This window comes from Capsicum annuum, chromosome 7 (assembly GCF_002878395.1).
Source record: "Capsicum annuum cultivar UCD-10X-F1 chromosome 7, UCD10Xv1.1, whole genome shotgun sequence".
In the NCBI taxonomy this organism is placed as follows: domain Eukaryota; kingdom Viridiplantae; phylum Streptophyta; class Magnoliopsida; order Solanales; family Solanaceae; genus Capsicum; species Capsicum annuum.
In genome coordinates this window covers 99,049,403-99,056,562 of record NC_061117.1, presented here as the reverse complement: position 1 = coordinate 99,056,562, position 7,160 = coordinate 99,049,403, and positions in this window count along the sequence as shown.

Here is a 7,160-nt window from a genome sequence, read left to right as displayed (position 1 = left end):
TTGACAGAAAGAAATCACCAAGACAAGTTCTAAATTGTTCTTTTAGTTGAAAACCTAGCTTCCCTTGCCCAAAAGCTTTTGAGAGAATTATGGAGTATTTTAGAAAAGTTTCTAAGTATTAATAAATGAAATAATAGGGTAAATAACCTCCCCAGTAGGTTAGAAGTCAGGGGACCTTTTAGAATAAGTAGGGAAATGTCCAGAATACCCCCGCTTAAGTTGCACCAAAATCCCGTCAAAGGGGTTCGACTGACCCACACAAGTAGTACCCTCCAATACGATTAGTATCCTACACTCGTATCCTGGAATCAACCCTTGGATCCAATACTGTCCAACATATGACTCATCCAACCAAGTTGTATTGACAACATACGATCTGTACCCTTCATCCATACCCCTGGCAGATTTAAGACCAAGTAAGATTTAGGCACTGCAGACCTTATGAGTCTATGGTACGACTCGTACCCTAGATTACGGCTTATAGTTAGCCACTCGTACTCAGATCCAACCCAAGTAACCAAGTCTAATATTAAGTTAAGGAACCAAATGACTCATAACCACCAATACGACTCGTACCCCTAAGTCGTATCCATTCTAGTAACCAAATTCCATCCCACCAACCAACATTGGTCAGTATACGATGGGACTGTACCATCTGTACCCCAACATACGGCTCGTACCCTCGAGTCGTATTGGGTCCGGAGACCAGAATTCTAAGAACTTTTCTAAAGGTCTAAACTAGGGTGCTGTAGTTTTCCTTACTAGGAACATTCGTCCCTGAATAATAAACAAGGTAGGGGTAATCATACACATAATTCATTTTCATTATCAAATGTATTCCCAATCTCTAATAAAGTTTGAAAACAAAGAGGAAAATATATAAATATTTCCATTAACAAACTCAAAAAAAAAGATGTGTTGAAGACACATACCTTCCGTATGAATCCCAGGAGCAAAGAACTAGTGCGGATATTTGGACTTTATGTCCTTCTCCGCTTCCTATGTAGCTTCTTCCACCTTATGGTTCCGCTAAAGAACCTTAATCTAAGCCACATCCTTGGTTCACAACCGATGAACTTGGCTATCCAAGATCTCAATTAGGACTTTGTCATAAGACAGAGAATCTGTGAGACCCGATCCTTCCATAGGAATAGTCGAAGAAGGATCACCAATGCACTTCCTCATCATGGAAACATGAAAGACTGGATTAACCAAGAAAAAGCTAGAAGGAAACTCTAGCTCATAAGCCACATTAACAACTCTCCGCAAAATCTCATAAGGACCCATATACCGGGGATTGCGCTTCACCTTCTTGCCAAACTGCATTACTCCCTTCATGGGAGATACCTTATGGCAAACCTTATCTCCAGCCTTAAATTCCAAGTATTTATGCCTAACATCCACATAGGACTTTTGGCAACTTTGGACAACCTTAAGCCTATCCCAAATCACCTTTACCTTCTCCATAGCCTGGTAAACCAAATTGGGACCAAATATGTCTACCCTACCAAGCTCAAACCAACCAATAAGAGATCTACACCTCCTACCATACAATGCCTCAAAAGTGGACATACCAATACTAGAATGATAGCTATTGTTGTAAAAAAACTCCACCAAAGGTAGATGCTCAACCTAATTGCCACCATAATTAATCACATAGGACCGAAACATATCCTCTATATCTAAATAGTTCTCTCCGCTTTCCCATCCTCAATGGATGAAAAGTAGTACTTAGACTCACCTTGGTCCCAAACCCTCTCTAAAAAGACTGTCAGAAGCGAGATATAAACTACGTGCTATGATAAAAAATAATTAAAACAAGCATCCCATACAGCTTCACAATCTCCTGATGATACAACTTAGCATAATCCTTCACCAATAAGGTAGTCCACACTGGTAAAAAGTATGCAGACTTAGTCATCTTTTCCATGATGAACCAAATTGAATCATATTGATTTCAAGACTAAGGAATATCAACAATGAAGTCCATACTGATCACTTACCAATTTCATTTGGGCAAATCAATATCTTGATACATCCTTCCTGGCTTCATGTACTTAACCTTAGCCTGTTGACACACCATGCACTAGGCCATAAAATAAACCATATCCCTCTTCATGCCAGTCCACCAATAGATCTTCTTGATATCATGATACATCTTAGTCAAGTTGGGATGAACAACATAGCACGACTCATGTGCCTTAGATAAAATTCCTTGTCGCAGCCCATAAAAATTAGAAACACATAACCTCCCTTGGTACTGTAAAGTACCATTGCCACTAATCTTAAACACCACTAACTTTTGCCCATAAATGTCACTCTTAATTTTCATCAAGAGAGGATCTAGCACTTACTTCTCCTTAATCTCCCCACCAAGAGACCATCGAACCATTTGTCGCACCATCACACCACGATCTTTGGAGTCCAACAGGTGAACTCCAAGATTAGCCAAATGGTGAATATCCTTCACCAATTCCCGCTTTACTTCCTCCACATAAGCCAAACTCTCTATGGATAACCTACTAAGAGCATGAGCAACCACATTAGCCTTACCGGGGTGATAGTAAAGACTCATATTATAGTCCTTAAGAAGCTCACACCTTCTCCTCTACTTGAGATTAAGCTCTTTCTGGGTGAGAACATACTATAGAATCTTGTGATTAGAAAAGATATTCGTGTGAACACCATACAAAAGATGCCAAAATATTTTCAAAGCAAACACAACCGCCAATATCTCCAAATCATGAGTAGGATAACTCCTCTCATGTACCTTTAACTACCTAGATGCATAGGTAATCCCCTTCCCATGCTGCACAACACATAGCCAAGATCTACCCGAGATGCATCAATAAACCATGAACCCATCATTGCCTCCGACAAAGTCAGAATTAGAGCCAAAGTTAACTTATCCTTCAACTTCTCAAAACTCCCTACAGAAGCATCTGACCAAGAAAACTTGACCTTTTTCTGAGTTACCTTAGTCAAAGGAGAGGCTATCGATGAAAAGCTTTCCACAAAACGCCTATAATACCTGGCTAAACCTAAGAAACTTCGAATATCAGATGTAGTCGTAGGTCTAGGCCACCTTTTGACCATAACAACCTTTGCAGATCCACCATGATCCCTTCACTAGAAATAATATGACCTAAGAAATTTACAGCATTCAACCAAAACTCATACTTGGAGAACTTGGCATACAATTGCTGTTCACTTAAGGTCTGCAACACCACACAGAGGTGATTAGCATGATCCACCTCCCTCTTCAAATAAACCGAAATGTCATCAATGAACACAATAACAAAGAAATCCAAATATTAATAAGAAACCCTATTCATCAAATCCATAAACACCGCCGGAGCATTAGTCAATCCAAATGACTTCACCATAAATTCAAAGTGCCCATACCGAGTATGAAAAGGCATCTTAGGGATATCCACCTTTCTAATCTTTAGCTGATGGTACCCAGACCAAAGATCTATTTTAGAAAAAAACTTATCACCTTGAAACTAGTCAAGTAAAATATCTATCCATGGAAGAGGATACTTGTTATTGACCGTCACCTTGTTCAACTACCTATAGTTAATGCAAATTCAAAGGAAACCATTCTTTTTGCGCATAAACAACACCGGTTCACCCCAAGGAAATACACTAGGATGAATAAAACTCTTATCTAGAAGATCCTTAAGTTGCTCCTTGAGTTACTTTAACTCAGCCGGAGCCATTCTATATGGAGGAATAAAAATTGAACGAGTGTCCAAAATTAGATCAATACCAAAATCTATTTCCCTATCTGGCGGATGATGTTGGGCGTATTTATACGTCCAAGCACCATAACTTACCTATGTTTTAGCTAAAGTTTTGAGAATAAAATACATAAGTCTTGCACTTTTAGTCTATTTTCAGTTAAGTGAGCTGACCTATGTGATTAACATGCTTTTCAGGTACTAATGAGGAAAATTTCAGCACTTTCGGGACCTGTGGACAGCAAAGGAAAACTTCACATAAAAAGGAAAGCAACTTTTGGACTGAATGTGATGTATGGGAACTTTTTCCTGGGCAAACTTAATATTTTTAAATAGTTAAGGATGCATTAGCAATTTATTAGAGAAGGATGTTATTAAAAGCCTTATGGCTGAATTTTCAGGGATTATTCAGATTCTGTATTATTTTGAACACAAGTAAAACAAGAATAGCAGCGTAGCTTAAGGACAGAGAGAGAGAAACATGTTTCTCTCTTAATTTCGCTAGTCATCTTCATCACCAAGATCATTCTAAGTTTTGGTATGATGAATATTTCTATGTTGATTTTTGTTTTGTTCATGAGTAGCTAAGTTTATTTGTTAGGATTATAGAAACCTTGTAGTATACTCTCTATTGCTATGGGTTTTTGAATTTATGATGTGTTAATCCACTTATATCATTACTCTCTTCATTTTGATTGAATTCTCATGGTTGCAAACATAGGGAATGCGCCATTATAGCAATAACTTGTTTGATAGAAAAGTTACTATTTGGAAAAAAGAGTGTGATGAGAAAATAGGGTTTCCAACCTCTATTTTACACGTAAATGCCCTAGCAGGATTAACTTCTTGGAGAGTTCGTACAATTGGTCGTACACTTTGGATTCGAGAGAACTAAGGTGAATAAATCCTTGATGGTTGAAAAACACTTGGATTTAGAATTAGAATACGTCTCTCTATAAGTGCATGCATGTCTAAAATTCGTATTACTCATAGTTAATAGAGAAGTAGAAGATACAAGGTGGACATAACCCTAACTTGTCATTCTCTGTGATCAAATATTATTATACATATCATCTCATCGTTACACTGATAATATTATTGTGCACTTAAACCAAAACCCCCTTATCTTGGAACCTTCGATCAACAGTCTAATAATAATCGCAATACTTAGTAACCATAGTATTCCCTGTGGGATTCGACACCCAACCCAGTTGGGTTCTATATTTGACAGCGACCGCTTACACTTTCTAACGAGAGTTGTAATTTAGGCGTATCAAATTTTGGCGCCGTTGCCGGGGAATAAGGTTGTCAACTAAGTTTGTAATAGTTAATAGACCCTTTGGTCAAAGATTCTCAAATTTTACTTTTTGTTTGTTGTTTTTGTTTTGTTCAGGTTTAGTGGAGTGCATGCCAAATACATGAAGATCTGGTCAGCCATTATTACCTATAAATCCTGAACCACAACTCATCGGCAAAATGGATGCGCAACGAGACCTTGAAAGGATGGCTACTCAACAGGAGCAGGCTAGATTAGCTGCATTGGTAGCAACGCAAGTAAATTAACAGAATGCTGATAACCCAGGTCGGGTACCAAATCTTAATGATGAGGACCTGGGTGATGATGAGTTATTAAATCTAAGGCGTGCAGATGATATGGCTGCACCAGTGAACAGGAATGTCAATAGAGATCGTCAAGCTAGAATGAGATCCAAACGCCGAGCTGTGCAAGTTGCTTTTGATAATGATGATGACGACTTGGATGGGGCTGGTGCCACAGGGGCTATTATTCCTCCGCCCTTGGCACCCGGAGCCAAGTTTAATATCACTAGCACCATGATCCAGCTATTGCAACTCAAAGGGTTATTTGGTGGACTTGTAGACGACGATTTGAATATGCATCTAATTAATTTTATCTCAACATACAAATCGTTTTACAATCCAGGGGTTGGACAGAATGCGATCTGGCTGCGCTTATTTCCATTGTCTCTATCTGGAGAGGTAACTCTATGGTTAAAAGGGCTAACTCCTAACTCTATTACCAATTGGAGGCAACTAAAAGAAGCTTTCCTAGAAAGATTCTTTCCGCCATCCAAGAGAGCACAATTAAGAGATGAGATAAGCAATTTCAGACAGCTTTCAACTGAAGCTCTCCATGAGACATGGGAGAGGTTCAAGAAGAAGCTTATGCGGTGCCCAAATCATCAGATGACCAATGTCCACTTGATGAAAATATTATATAGGGCTTTGAACTCAGTGACTAAGCCAGTGGTAGATAATGCTGCTGGTGGGTCATTCATGGACCTTACTTTTATTGAGGCATGTGATATGCTTGATTGTATGACAAAGCAGAGTAGAGCTTGGCATACCAGGGATTCTGAGGTAGCAAGCTCTACTGTATCTATTGGCATGACGGCAGAACAGAGGCAAAGAGAAGAGGAACATAACCAAGACATGGATCACATAAAAATGCAGATGGACCTTCTTACCAAGCATTTATTATCAGGGAAGACAGAAAAGGTCAAGGCTGTTGTATCACAGGGAAGAGATGACTCCGATTATGAGGAGGAAGCAAATTACTTGAACAATCAAGGGGGTTTCCGAGCCAATGTCCAAGGAAACCAAGGTCGAAACTATTATGAAAAATCCGGATACAAGGATCGAGACCAAGGGAATTGGAAGAATAAGAATGACAGGAGCAGTTTGTACGTCCCTCCTGGAAATTATGAAGCTGTTGCACCTAGCTCTGGTAAAATGTCCATGGAGGACATGATGGCTAAGCTGTTGAAAGGAGTGGAGGCAACCAACACGGAAGTAACTGAGGTAAAAAATGATTTGTCCTCAATAAATTAATTGGTTGACTCATATTCCACTTCAATAAAACAGCTGGAACAATAAATGAGTCAACTATCAGTGGCATTCAATCAAAGAAAAGCTGGCACTTTATTTAGTGACACTATGCAAAATCCAAGAAAAGATGGATCATGTTTGGCTATTACCACCAGGAGTCGTAAGGTGTTGGAAAATCCATCCAAGGGCAAGCCTGTGGTTGATAATATAAAAGAGAATGTTATTGAACTAGATTGTGATGTTCTGTAGAAGTTAAAATTCAGGATGAGATCGTTCATAATACAACACCAAGATGTCAGCAGTCTGAAAAGATTGATAATAGGAAGCACAATAAAAAGGAAGTGGTGGAGAAAACTCTTCTAAATCCACCACCAACTTTTCCTCAGAGACTGAAAAAGAAGGCTGATGACACCAGGTTTAGTAAATTCATGACCATGCTGAAGCAGCTGACTATAAATGTGCCTTTGGTGGAGGCACTGGAGCAAATGCCAGGGTACGCCAAATTCATGAAGGACCTTTTGATAAAGAAAAGGGCAGTGAGCTATGAACTGGCAGATAATTTTCATCATT